The sequence below is a fragment of the Zalophus californianus genome, chromosome 7 (assembly GCF_009762305.2).
Source record: "Zalophus californianus isolate mZalCal1 chromosome 7, mZalCal1.pri.v2, whole genome shotgun sequence".
Lineage (NCBI taxonomy): Eukaryota > Metazoa > Chordata > Mammalia > Carnivora > Otariidae > Zalophus > Zalophus californianus.
The window spans coordinates 18,226,228-18,241,640 of record NC_045601.1 but is presented as its reverse complement, the minus strand read 5'-3'; positions in this window follow the sequence as shown (position 1 = coordinate 18,241,640).

Below are 15,413 nucleotides of genomic sequence, written 5' to 3'. Positions count from 1 at the left end.
TTAGCAAAGCTTCTGTGCTTATATAAGATAAAGCGATTAGACTTTCTAACCTACATGTAGTCGAGTCTTGTCTGTATCTTCTCATTGGCTCTAGCACACAACAACTTTTACCAACTTTTTATCCAAGGATCTCTTACATATTCTCTCTTAAGACACTGTTTTACCTCCCTATGGAAAAAAAAATGTGGTTATTTACAACTTAGAAAAGAGCATCATGATGTAATGGAAAGGGCATGGACTTTGAAGCAAATCAAACTGGGTTTGAATCCTGGTTGAATATTTAAATGATCGTGACCATGTTATTGAAACTTTCTGAGATTCTTTTTTTTTTTTTAAGATTTTATTTATTTATTTGACAGAGAGAGACACAGCAAGAGAAGGAACACAAGCAGGGGGAGTGGGAGAGGGAGAAGCAGGGAGCCCAACCTGGGGCTCGATCTCAGAACTCTGAGATCACAACCCGAGTCAAAGGCAGATGCTTGACCGACTGAGCCACACAGGTGCCCACTTTCTAAGATTCTTAATCTGTAAAAATGATATGAGACCATGCTTGATTGCTGGACAATTAAATGAAGTAAGTAGTATATAAAACTCCCAGCACCTAGAGAGGTTGTCATCTTCACTACCACCACATCAACCATCTCCACTCATTTCATTAGTACAACCACTGCCAACCGAGTGACCATGGGAAACCCAGGTAACACTCTGGACCTCCGCTTCCTCTTCAGCAAACAAAGGTAACAATATCTACCTCACAGGGCTCTGAGGATAATGAAATAGGATCATGTGTAGAGAGCTAGGAGCATGGCGTGTAATTCAAAACTTGTCCCTCTTTTCCCCTCTTTTTTAGCAATAGCAGGGAACTCTCCAAGCCCTCGTCATTCCCAAGCTAATAGTTCACTCTGATCCTGAGATTAGATTAGAGCCTGCGGGGTCACCATAGATGTACTCTAAGTTGGACCTAAGGTCCAGCTTTGTGTCCAGAAAAGATGCACACTCTACTACCAGTCTCTCCGGGTCTGAATCAGTCTTGAGGCCACAGAGGAAGAAAAACATGTGTGCAGCTCATGGATATTCCCCTGAGTGAGGCTCTCTCTTCCTTCAGGGACCCTTCCTGGCCAATGCCCCATACAATAAATACCCCTACACCTTTCTGTCAGGCCTTGCCTGGGCGTCTTCTCTGTTTGCTCAGTGCTAAGAGTGTCTTTCCTCCTACTGCTACTTATCTCCTGGCCTTTCCTGTTGAAAATGGACTATCTTCCCATGCATACTGGGATCTTATAGTGACCCCCAAGGGCAGCCTGATGCAGGACAAAATGCCCCTGACCACAACAACTTGACAGTTCTCATGTCCTTCAACGGCCGGGGAAACAGTAGATTAAAATGAAGACATAGTCTCAACACATATGTTTTCCCCACCAGCAACGCGGACCATTCATCATCCTTCTGAAAACACAGGAGGTTCCTCCTCTCTATGCTTGTATGGCTTCCTAGGGTGGGGAGTAAATGCTTCCTACCAGCTTTTGGTGCTCACTTAAGGTTCAGTGTGTTTACCGTGTTCACCCATTGATGGATCATTTAGGGAAAACCAAGGAGTATCCCATTTTATCTTGTCAGATAGGCTCCAATGTGCATGGCAGGGCCTATGACTATTTTTCCATTTTTATTTTTTAAGCTGCATCTGTCAGTGGCCCCAGAAACTATTTGGAAATGGACATAGGCATTATGTACAGTAAATTTCAGGAACGGCTACACTTGACATTGGGAGAGAAAGGCCAGATTGAGTTATGGGGTGAGTACGTCATGCTCATCGTCTTAGGGGGCCTCTGATAATTGATCCTAAATGGATCTTTTTCTCTGCCATAGAATTTTATTTGGTCAGGATGTGCTCTCTATCTTTTATTGTCCAAAAGCTAAAACTGCAATGAACATGATAACTACTTCTAATTCGGAAATTTCACCATCTATTGTTTCAACCAGTGTCACTTAACCCTATAGAGTCAGAAAACAACAGCAGTAGATTGCACATCCTAGAGCCCCGCCATGAGGGTCAAGGTGATGCCCAAGGCTTCCAAGTGACCTCGAGTCCAGGAGTAAAGTTACAGACAACACTATCTCATTGTCTACTTGTAAGTCCAGGGACATGACTCTACCTGCTCATATAGAAAAAAATTTTTGACGAGTTGATGTTTGCCCTCGGAATGAGTAGTTGATATGAAGCCATGTCCTCAAACTCAGATGAGAACTAAAGGTAACTTGATTTATATTTCCTTTATAGCAATTCTGAGCCCCCCATGCATTTTATTTTTGTCATTGTTAGACTCTCCTCTCCTTCCTGGGGCTGCACCAGATTCAGGAAGGGTTATATGGTGTCTTGGGGCCTTGGCTGTGGGGTCTGTCATGGTCTCACCAACACCCACTGCCCAAGCCCCCAGTGGGTTTTGACAGTCAACAGTTCTTAGCTGCTTCCACGCCCTCTGGAGGCATGGGGATCTTTGTGGAAGCTGTGAGCCCCAGTCCTGCAGTTTCTCCTCCCTGGACACACCACAACTCTTCCTCCCGGGGAGTCCTCTGCCTCCCCATGGCAGAACCAGGGAGCCACCCTTCCCTGGGACCTCAGGACCTGTCCCTGCCTCCAGACCAGGAAAAGTTCTTCCTCATATGAATGAGCCACCACACCTCACGGAGACCCATTTCTCAAAGACATTCTGCTCCTCTCTTCAAATTCTATCTTCCTTTTAGGAATTAGGCTTTTAGAAAACAAAAGCCAGGAAATCTTGCTGGCAAGTTCTGGCTCCTGCCACCCTAAGGCAATGAGGCACAGAGAGAAAGAGGAAAGATACAGAAAGGGAGAAGGAAGAAAACCCTCAATTAAAACCACCAGGCATTTGTTAGTAACGTAGATGGTAGCGCTCAATACAGCACTGCATTCCTTATGAGGGTCTAACCTTATCTTCAAGAACCAGAAGGAACATTGTACGAAGAGAAGGAAACTGTGCCCTTGACTTCCTGTGTTTGTGCAAGGGAGTGTGGGGGACGGAAGGTGTATTTTCAAGGCATCACCGGTTCATCCTCTACAGATTACCCTTAATATCATTTTAATTTGTTGGAAAAGGTAAACCAATTCTGCCTCCTTTTCTTCTTGTAAATCATTTGTGAAGGAGTAAAAATCACCAAAACCCAAAAAGGCTCTCTTAACTGCTCTCTGTGAAAAAGATGCCTAGAGTTTGCCTGTGGCATCAGTTTTGTGATCCAGTGACATTAGATGAGTCAGTCAGAGGCCAAAAGGGGCTGAACTCGTGTCCCTCAATTTAAGAAAACACAGTCTGTAAAACCTCACGCTTGCAAAATATTGATGTGGCAGATGGTTTTAAAGCAAAAGCTGTTTTCCCCTTCACAAGTAGAGGTGCCAAGGATTCCTTTAAGTATCAAGATGTCCTTGAATTTTTTAAAAATATGATATAATTTAGAATCATGGGTTCTTGTAGTTTTTCAAAAGCCTATCTATTTCTTAAAGATACGTACATCCATCCTCAGTCAAGTGAATGGTAAGCCAGAGAAAACATGAGATTTCACCAATGGGGAAAAAAAAAAAACTCCCTGCCAAATTTAAATAGTTGTTTCAGATGTTTGGGACAGTTGCACAATACTCAAATGACTCATCCCGTCCACAAACACAGTTAGAGGTGGACCGGGCCATGAGGCAAGACCCGCAAAACAGGTTTTGATGGCGCAGTGGTGCTTGGGGGCGGTTACACTAAGTGCAGCCCTCCTTGGCTTCCAGGGAGGAAAAGTAAATAAGCACTCCTACATGGCCCCCCAAAAGAACCCTCTTTCTCCTTCTGAATAGTTACTATTCTGTGGCCATTTTTTTTTTTTAATTTCCCCAGGTCTCTTAGTTTGTAAATATTTGTTTTTATGCATTTAAGCAGTTACTCTGACAGGATTGATCCTAATCTTGGGCACCAAGGAAATGGAGAAAATGTACAAGATGTAAATAATTGCTTTCCTGGGTAAAATGATATAAATCTAAGCATTTTAGAAAGCTCTCCCCATATTAAAAAGAGGGGGAAAAACATCTCTGGGCAAGAGAAGAACTGGAAAAGTGGTATATTTTGTGTTGAAACAACATGGTGTTGGTTTTTGATGTTCCACACCAGGCTTTGGAGGTAAAGCTCAGCCGTTGACCATGGTTATGTTTTACTGTAAAGGGCCACTGCTCACTAAGTCCTATGTAACTAGAAACTCTCAGAGAAGGAAATGTCATTAGAATACCCAGGGGAAGGTTTATCAAAGGATACACAGTTTGTGCATTTGAGTTTTGCTTTTCATCATAAGCTTTGACAGCTTCTTCGGTTCTAAATATCCAATGTCTTGAATGTGTAAAGGTCATAAGACCATAGAAAGAAATGACCAAAATTCTTCCAGGTCTCTACTCTCAGATTTTATTTAGACTCTACTTTTCCTTTATCCTTTAGCTTGCAGGCATGGTAGGTATGGGGTGTTAGACTTACAGATATGTTTCTTTTGCATGGTCATTCAAGTAATCAGTATTAATGAAGATGGGAATGTTTGATGTCTGAGTTATGCCTACAATTTTAAGTAAGGGTATTTTAAGGAAGTTATTTCTTCTCCTGTCTCTTGTAAGAAAAAAAATGAGAAAATTTGAAGCCTATGTATCTTTGTGCGGCTGTTTAAGATCAAAGTTTACCTGTTCTAACAGAGCACACAGAGGATGGATCATTTAGTAGCTTTCTTTGGTTAATTTCACCCACAAGAATGCCAAAAGTTGTCTCCCTGAACTTGCCACCTCATACTTGCATTCCAGATGTCCACTCTTGTGTTACTGTGCACACCTTCAAGTGAGCTGGGAGATTTATAATTACCCGAGTCTTCCATGAAAGAAAAATGCCAGAAGTTACCTACACCACCCACTGTAGGATTGTTCTTGGCATGGGGACTGAGGTGTGGTGAATTTGTGCATGGCAGTGTGAGTTGTCATGTGTTAGTTAAGTGGCAGTAATGCTAGGGGGTACTTTTCATCTTGGAGTTATGTTATTAACTCCTTGAATGAAACATATCTTGGTTTTGAATCATAACCATGGGAAATGCCTCACACCCATCTTACCTTAACATATGTAAATTCCATTTCTCCCAAGACTCTCAGCTATGAGAGAATGCAACCGTCAGTATCATGAAAGTAGCTCGGCTGAAATGTTTGCTTCCCTGTGCTCTGTCACTTGAGCAGTTCAAGTGACACCTTTGACAAGGCAGAGCAAGAAATTTATCCCTTCAGTATGGAGCCTTTTGCAAGGGAGGCTGAGTTTTGGAGCAAACTAATGGTGAGTTGAATGAAGTATTTAAATATCAAGGGCATCATACTGGGCATTTTCCTTGTAGCTTTTCATAAAATTAAGAGGAATTTATAATCAAAGGATTGTAGTCTTGTTCATTGTTTTAAAGTGAAACATGCCTTCTACATACCAAACGGTATTAGTGATAAATGACTGTGGGTAAATTGTTTGGGTATAAATGTTTCTGATTTTATTGATGAACTGTACTGAACAGCTTGTGAGCATGTAAGACGTGACCTTATTGAAGCAATATGACTCACTGACAGAAAGGAACTGTAAAGTCAAGCTAGGTTTTTAACACAAATGAAGAACTTCTTGGAACTCTGTGTTGGATTGTTACTTTTGATTTTCTTTAAATGTACTTCTTTTAAGATTTTATATAGACACAGGTATGCAAATACATATATAATAATTATGATATGTATTATGATCAGAAGAGCATGATTAAGGAGCATACTAGTGTCTAAAACTAATTTTTATGATTTTTTGACCTGGAAATACTCAGACTGCTGTTTCCCTTTATGTTACAAAGAACTACTGAGTTTATTCCACATGAACTGGTCAAGTCCTGAGAGCCTCACAGAATGGTCCAGATTCCCCAGCCTCAGTTGACCCTGACTCATCATCTCATTTTAAAGTTGAATAAACAGGGGCACCTGGATGTCTCAGTTGGTTAAGCAACTGCCTTCGGCTCAGGTCATGATCCTGGAGTCCCGGGATCGAGTCCCGCATCGGGCTCCCTGCTCAGCGGGGAGTCTGCTTCTCCCTCTGACCCCCCCCCCATGTTCTCTGTCTCTCCATCTTATTCTCTCTCTCAAATAAATAAATAAAATCTTTAAAAAAAATAAAATAAAAAAATAACGTTGAATAAACTGAAGTCCCCCTTACTTGAACAACCCAGAGTTGGGATACAAGATCACAGACTCCAACCCCAGCCCAGTGCTTTTTCAGTTAGAATATCTCCTGTCCCACGGTATAACTTTTCATTTTGTTTTCTCCTTTCTAATATAAAGTTGAACTTCATTGGAAATAGAAGATTCTGTCACAACCATAGGCAATTTGTAAATTGGATGGTATAAGAAATTCTCTTCTGGTGGAAGCAATGTGACCCATCTGTCTTTTCTATGGAAGTATGACCTGTGTTACCTTCTTTTATGGCATGAAGTTGACTTCAAGAGCAATTAAAACATTGGATTCTAAAGTAATAACTTCTATTAAAGAATGCTCATCATCCCTGATGGTCTTAGCTTTTAATGTTATATCTAAGATGGCAAGTCATATTATATACTTTTAGAGAAAGGGGGGTAGAAAATACTGTACTGTCCCCAGGCCTAACTAAAAAAGCACAATTTTCAGATGAATATTCAAGCTTTTCAGACATCAACCTTTGTTTATCCAAGTCATTCATTCATTTATTTAGCAAGCATATTGACCAGTTGTATTCTGGAAACTGAACCATTTCTATGCTCTTGTGATATTTAGATTTTTAAAAATTCCTTTGTTTTTATTAGGAGCTCACTTTCGACAAACTATGGAAAAATAAAAGGAATTTTTTTCCTGCCTGCCCTCTGGGCAAAAAGGAAGGTCAGCTCCTGGGGGCTGAGAGTTGATGTTGCACAGGTCTCATTGGCTCCAGGGTCCTAAGACAGCCCACAGGGCCCCGGCAGAAGCTGGAGTGCAGGAAGTACACCATGAGATGAGATGAAGGCATTGGTCCTCACCCCTTAGACACCCCCAACCCCCTCCGCAAGCAGATTCCCAGTCACAGGAGAGAATATCAGAATTGTAAGGTAAACAGCTATCATGCAAACTCAAGCTAGCTTGTCATTCTGTTAAACCTTGATTACCCAAACTGCCATTTTGAAAATTCTCTCCTCATTTGGAATTTCTTCAGTCCCTGGCTCTGTCTCTGCCACTACACGTTGTCACCCATTCCCTTGGCAGGTCAGTGGCCACTTACCCCCAGGGCAGTGGCCTCAGAGACTGCCATAGGTTGCTGGCAGCAACTCAGCAATCTCTCATGGGCTCCGTCCAGCCTGCGCTGTGGATAAATTACCCGCCAGCTCAGACACCCAGGGGCAGGTCCAGCCCAGGGCAGGAGGAACTGAAATCCATTACAGTCCATAGCTGCTCCAGAGATGGAGTGAATCAAAAGAAATGGAGTTTTGAAAAGCCTGTTTATTTCCAGGGTCTTTCTATCGTACTTAACACACCCAACCTCTCTCCTGGTCAGCAGGTTGTTATCTTAACTGCATAGATGGTGAGACATAGAGATTTAATGATGGGCTTGGTACTGTTAGTGAGCAGGGTGGAAGTGAGAAATATAAGCCTCTGCTGGCAGAAGATGGCAACTTCATACATAATGTGGGATGTTCTGTCTCTGCCTTCTCTGCCCGGAGGACCAGAATAATTTCTCCATCCAGAGCTCGCCGGTTGCTCTTTGTTCTTAGTGCATCTGAGTGTCTTCCCTCTTGCAGAATGCTTGTGTGGCTTAGATGTTCACTTCCGTGCTGGACATAACTGGATAATGCTTCTCTCAAGTTCAAATTCACGAAGCTCAAATTCAGGAGTTGCCTCCAAGTGCAGCTTCAAATCCCCAAGGCTGTGTGCTGTTCAAGGACAGCTGATGGATCAAGTCCCTGCCCAGCACACAACCTAGCACAACAGTTAACAGTTACACAGGCTCATTTCAACAAGGACGGACTACATACGAGGGTGCACTTGGCTGTGGATGCAATGGACAGTCGGCAACAGCCAGCGGTGGGCATGATCTTGGGGAAGGGGACAGTGGTAACTGGTAAGGTAGTCCTGAGTGATTATCACCGCCTGAGAGACCCAAACCATCTTTTTTTTTTCCAAGCCTAAAACCCTCATTTGCTCCCATCTTCTTTCTCCACATGAGCTCATCTGAACAAAGCATCAAGCAAGTGCTCACTGAGTTCCGCCTCTGTACTGACTCCATTGTTTCTGCAGAGACAACAGAGGGAGAAGACATGCTCTTGACTTGTGAAGGTCAAAATATAATTAAGAGACAAGATATACATACATGAAACAATTAGAGGACAAAAGAATATGTGATTGAGTGGCAGGGTGCATAGTTCAGACATTAAATGGAATAGTGTTTCTGAAGTGACAATTGTCAAAGAAGGCTTCATTAGGGAAATGATCAAGAAGGACGATTGGATTTGAAAAGGAGAGGGGCAACCACATGAAGGGGATGGTGTTCAGTAAATGATGGGAGACAGAAACAGCCCTGGGGGTGGAACAGGACTGAGTTTTGAACAGGAAATGCATGTGAGGGACTGAGGAGGGAGAAGGTTGAGCAGATCCTGGAGAGACTGGAAGGCCAAGCCAAGGAGTTTGGACCTGGTAGGAAATGAGAGCCATGCAAGGTCTTGGAATAGTGGAACAGCACGATAAAAGCAGTGTGTAAGGAAAATTATTCTATCCAGGTACATCAGATTCTGAAGATTCTGGAGGCCAGTTAGGAAGCTATTGTTACCGGACCTAAACAGGAGATGACAGTGGTCCCAGATTAGAGTGGTACAGGCAGAATAGGGACAAAGAAGCATATTTCTAAGGGAAACTATGAAACACTCATTGATGAACGGTATCCTGTACTATGCAAACTATGGCTATCTCATGGAGGTGACAGTCTGTCTTTGCTCAGAATAGAAGAGAAGTCCAACACTTCTCCTTAGATCTACTCCTAAAGCCAGCAAACCTTTCTCATGCCTCCTTCCCTGTTCCCGGAGTTAACCAAACGCTCTCTAGAAAATTCTCCAAAACACCAGTACCCATCCTGACAGTTCAGGCCAAAGCTTCTCTTCCAGACAACACTCCTGCCACCGAGAACACTCTCCTCCCTCAGAGCTACCCCTCTCTCACAGCCGGGTTCATGACATTGAGGTACAGTTCCTCGGTTCTCTTTCTTAGCTGTTGTCGAATGTGAAATACCTTTCTTCCATCTCCCTCACTGTCTTAGTTTTATTTCTAGTTAGTTTAGTCCTCACATCTGTCCCCTCTCTGGCTTTATTCACATCAGTTTGCCCAGTGATATCTGGTTCCTTGGCAGTACACTTCAGTGTGAGATGATCAACTTTGCCCTGCATAGACATGGTTGTATTTAACCTAAAGTCTCTCCTACCTACAGGGAAAAGAGGTACACAGTTCACCTGATAGTATGAAAGAGGAAACAAGTTAGAAAGGTGAAGAGCATGTTTTGACTGACAAATCCCAGATAGATTTCAAGGGAAATTTTGAATCATAGAAGGTGAAGAACTTTAAGAGATCACACACATGTTCTATTTGACCTGCAGAGTGTTTTTTAAGTTGTTTTCTTTTCATCTTTGAGCCAATATTTAAAATTCAGAAGATTTGACATAACAATCCAGAAACATGTTTCCTTGAAAAAAAGAATCAGAGGATGTGGCAATAATCAGCTGGAGTTGAGTATCACCATCCCCTGTAGATGCGGCATGCATTCTCTTCCTCAGCTACATTTTTGCATACTTATTAGGACCTGTAGACATTTGAGTTTTGAGTTCATGACCCAACTGATTTCTTGTTTTATAGAAAAGAGAAACTGAGGCACAGAGAGGTTGAAGAACTTTTCCAATATTACCCAAGGGGTTGGTAGAAGTATAGGGATTATAACTGAGCTTTGCTAGGACTCCTTGACCCTCTTTTTTCTGCCTTTTGGGACCGTAGTTCTTTCCTGAATACAAGACCAGAAAGGTTGACAAGCTGGAGGAAGACAAAGGCTTGCACGTGGGAATATGCTCATCAGCTGAAAGGGACACTGAACAGGAGTTCCTGAGAGCAGGAATTGGGGGAAATCGAGAATAATAGTATTTCTCTACCACGACCTTGGATGTAATTTTATTTTACTCTATCGTACTTGCTACTTATAATTCCAAGAAGTGACATGTTTCATAATTAGCTTTTCCCCTTTATTATGATCTCTTTACTTAAAAAAAAAAAAGTGCAGTTGAAAACATGGCAGTTGTCATATAACATTGTAAGCGTTCGTATTGAAAATGTCCCAAATTTCTAAATGAAACTCACTGATAAAAACTATTTGTGTGTATCTTCTTGTCCACTTTTCTGAGTTCATTTCATGTCCTTAGACCTCTGGCTTGCCCCTGTAGAGTCTCCATCTTGAATATGTTAAAATGACATTGGCACTTGGCGAGAAGCTAGCAGGCTCCCGCAGACTCAGCCGGGCTGTGATCTCCACAGGCTCACGGGGCGGGCGGGAGGGGGCTGCGATCATCCTGCTTATCATTATTGATGTGGCTTCAGCGACCTCTGATGCGTTTCTGTCCAGTGTGATTCTGGATGCCATTCAGAAAACACCTGCTGTAATCCTTGCAAGAAATCTGGGTGTGTGCCAAGGCCGGGGGATTGGTGTCGCTCCTGAACAAACGTGAAGGTCAGCCTCTTGGCTCTCCTTTGGTAGTTATTTTCATGAAAGTCAGAATTCTTTATTGAGTGAATGTTAATACAGACCCAGCACAGACTGGCATTTCTACTTCTTGCGGAGTAACATTTGAAATCGGCTTTTTATCTAAAATGGCAGATGAGTGGAGATTTTGCAGGGCATTTGGAATTAGAAGATGCATAGCAAACAGATTCTTTGTGTTCTCTGAAATACAGGAAAGCTTAAAATTAAAGTTGGGTCTCTACTTTCACTACTTCACCCTCATCGTCCTCAAAGGATCTGTGCCTCTCTAATTGCTTCCTTTTCTTTTGGGGGAAGAGCCTTTCTTTCTCCCCCTACCCCCAACCCTTGAAGCCTTTGGCTGATGGAACAGGATCACTTCCCTACATGGGTGAGGATGTTTCCACCCTACCATTGATGCTATTGTTTTCAATACAGGTCCTACATTTCTATCTACTATGTGCATATGTGAGCTGTAAATGAGAGACAAAAACTCTGTAGAGGTGTTTGACACTGAGTCCACAGAAGTTTCCATACATAAGAGTTTATCGGATCTGAGGCCACCTTGATAAAATGTGATCTAATTGATACAATAAATTGACTAATGACAGTAATAACCAACACATGTTACATGTTTCCTAGGTGTTGGAAACTGCGCTACGTATTTCATGGGTATTATCTAATTTAACCTTCATAGTTGTCCCTATATCCCGCTAAATGAATGCAATAATAGTCTGTGTGAGTAAAGGTTGAGTTTTAGGCACACAGTTTAAGAGGGATCCCAGCAAATTGAAGGACACGGCAAGGTGGGAGCGGGGCCAGCTAGAGAGGGCAGAGATTCTGGAACCTGAGCCTACGCAGGGTCTCCCTGAAGGCCAGTGAAAGGACAGATTGCTGGACCCACCACTATGTGCCTCCTCAAGAGTTTCTGATCCGGGGGGTCTAAGGCGGGACCCCAAAAGTTGCATTTGTAACAAGTTGCCCAGTGATGCCAGGGCTGCTGGTCCAGGGAGCCCAGCTGGGCTAGAGCTCAAAACCGTACCTAACATGGGGGGAGCAGGTCACGTCCCCCAGAATGTTTACCCTGGAGAAGACAATGCTCTGGGTTGCACAAAAGCCTCTTGCAGCCCATTCAAGGGCTGGAGGATGTAAGTGATAGCAAGGATTCCACCAGCGATGCGGGCCGTGACCTTGGCCAGTAGGTGTGGGTTGAGACAAACATAGGTGGAGAGTAAGGGAGAACAGATGGAGGGCACCGCCTGCAGAGGCAGCAAATCAAGGATGCTGGGAGGTGCCCAAGCAGAGGAGGGTGAAGGGTTTCTGAGTAAGGATTACAAACTGGGGGCCTAAGGCTGAATGCAGCCTGCAGACATGTCCGCAGCAAGCGTCCAGGGCCAGCAAGCGTTTCCTTTTAATGTGACGAGAGGCAGATAGCCTCTGGTGCCCCCAGTCCCTACCCCCTTTCCGTCCCCCTGAGCCATCCACTTGCACTCACCAGCCTGGCTACAGGTGGCCTGGATCTAAAGGCCACTGGCTAAAAGGTGACTCAGCAGCAGTGAAGTGCTGGATTAGGTATTTTTTGAAATAATCTGTCATCCAAACCCTAAAGAAGGAGAAGAAGGTCACTAGGTACGTCGATCCCCCGTTTGTTTGCCTGTAGGCACTGCACACGGAGAGGGAGGCCTCAGGACAAGCTGCCACATGGAAGCGGGTTCTCACATCACCAGGCAAGGTGTTATTCCCTGGTGGGGCTCTCTCCATCACTGCCCCATGCTCCCTCCCCAGTTTCTCCCTCCAGCGGCTTCCTCTGCTTCCATCTTATAGAGCTGACCACAGTGGCCCAAGAACCTAAATGGGAAAATACCGAAGAACTCTGGCCGAGCCCACCCATCCCCCCTCTCCCTGCGGACACCCCCCTCGGTCTGGCCGCCCTGTGTCCGGTGGGCTGTTCCCCTGCTGCGAGGCCAGGGGCCTCCTGGAGCCTGGGAACCAGACAGTGAGAAGACGTGGAAAGACCCAGCCACGGAAGGAAGAGAAAGGAGAGGGAAGAGTTTGGGGTTGATTACAAAACAACCAGAACCAAAAAGGCCGGATTCTCGGGAGGGAAAGCTTATATGAGAAGTTCCAGGGTGGGCGCCTGTGTGGCTCAGTCGGTTAAATGTCTGCCTTCTCTCTTCAGCTCAGGTCATGATCCCAGGGTCCTGGGGTCGAGCACTGCTCCGTGGGGAGTCTGCTTCTCTCTCTGCCTGCCACTCCCCCTGCTTGTGTGCTCTCTCTCTGACAAATAAATAAATAAAATCTTAAAAAAAAAAAAAGTTTCCAGGGCAAGGAAAAGAAAAATGGCCATAGCGAAGAGACGTAACAAGACCAAATTAAGAAATGGAAGACCTAGGTAAATTGTTAGAATAAATTTTCAGTGACAGACATTGTCCTTGAGACGTTTGAAAAGAAAACCAGAGAGAGCTAGAAGGACACCCCAGCTCTAAGGACCTGATTACGGCTTTTCCGTCTTTCCCGCCTCTGTCTCTGGATTGGGTTGCTCAGTTGTTGGCTTTACATTCCCTGGGCAAGCACACTGCTTTCCCAGTGATGAGAGTTTGGGGTTGGGGCTGCCATCCCAGTGGCAGAGCTAACAGTCTATGCCCCCTTCCTTGGGCCATCTTTCCACTCTCATTTCTCTCTCTCTCTTCTCTCCCTCCCTGACTTCCTACACATAAGGGGGAGACCTCTGGCGCAAGTTCCAGTAATAACGTTGGCAGGTGAATTTTGCACATACAAAGTGAGTCATTTTTCTTATAACTGAGATCAGAGGCTGTATCCCCTCCCAGGAGAAAAAACACTTATATTGACGTGTTTATGTTTTGGAATAATAATATTTGTCCGTGTGAAAACATGTGCAATTCTTTTTTGCCACACCATATGGCTGATTACTATTCATAATCCAAACAGTAGCAGCTGCTGCAGAATTTCGAGAAGGACTTTTCTTGAAGTAAAAACAGGCGAACTATCGGATGCCATACATGGTTTCCACAGTGTCACTAGTGATTCACCAGAAACCTACATATGGGTCCCTTTCAATTAACCCAGTACGGTCTTTATGAAGAGCTCAGCAGTTCATTTTTCTAGCTACTTTTATTTCCTCTCTCTCATCCAACCCTCTCCCCTCTCAACCTGCAGCCCCCCCCCCACCCCCGCCAGGGGCCAGTCTACCTTGGGAACATGGACACACAATAGCCAAAACCGTTGGCCACAGAAGTTCTCAGTTTGGTTGTTGTTGACTGATGACAGTGGCCAGAAAACAAATTGCAGGGCATTTTTGCCCTGGTTCGCCCCGTGGCTTCTGACACTGCTGAACCACATTATATATTTGTGGTTAATCAGACACAGGGAGGCACTGAGGCAGTTAATGGTCCCCTCTCAGGCCTACTTGGCCCAACTCTGAGGTAATGGAAAATGCAGAGTAGCACTTTCTCCAGACCCATTTGAATGTGGTTAACAGAAACCCTGGAGGTTTAAGAAGGAAATGATTTGCAGAATAGGCGCTGGTCACCACTGTAGAAACCACCACAATCCACGGTACAAAATAGCCTTAATTTCATAGAGAAGTATCTGCAAGACGTCCTTCTATCATTGCATCTCATCATTCTGAGTCCTAGTCCCCCGAAGAGCTGGGAGCTTTCGAAAATCAAAACACCGGACGCCTGGGTGACTCAGTCGGTTAAGCATCTGCCTTTGGCTCAAGTCATGATCCCAGGGTCCTGGGATCCAGTCCCACATCGGGCTCCCTGCTCAGCAGGGAGTCTGTTTCTCCCTCTCCCTCTGCTGTTCCTCCTGCTTGTGTGCTCTCTCTCTGACAGATAAATAAATAAATAAAATCTTAAAAAAATTCAAAACACTTTTTTCTTTTTCCATTAATGTATCCAAAACATTCCTTATGCTGATTCTACGCATCACAATGGTAAACATCCAGACTATTTAGCAAAAAAAAAAAAAAAAAAATTCCTGACCCAATGTACAAAAACTTGTGCCCATGATGGGAGTATATTTAGATAATTTTCCACTTCCGTTGGTTTAATCTTATTTAACACCCTGTGTTTACATGATGTATCATGGCTTTCAGGGTGTTTTCATGTAAATTATTAGTAATTGAGACTTCTTGCCCCCCCTGAGAAGACTGTCAGGTGACCCAAATCAATGGACGATTATGAGACTGGGATTTTATCTCTGGCACAGATACATTGTCCTGTTCTCCCCACAACAGGTATCACTAATTTCCAATGTGTTTCCGTTGTCTTCCTGCAGCCATTTGTCTTTTTCAGGTGTCTACTGGTCAATCCTCTAAGTACCTGCTGCTTTTATCACAAGTTATAATAGGGTGATTTATCAATGTCATTCTCACTCGCCACGAGAGAGCAACTACACGATATTATAGAATTGGTCTGCATACTTGGCCTTTAACAACAGTTTCTGGTTTGAAATGGCGTTTATACCTCTGTCATCCCAGAGCTTGTCAAGAGGTCTCTGAGTCAGCCTTAACTTGGCCAGCCTTTGTTTTCAGGGGGCATTAGGTGATTGTTTCATAAACTTCTCTTTTCCAAAAGGAGTATCGACATTTC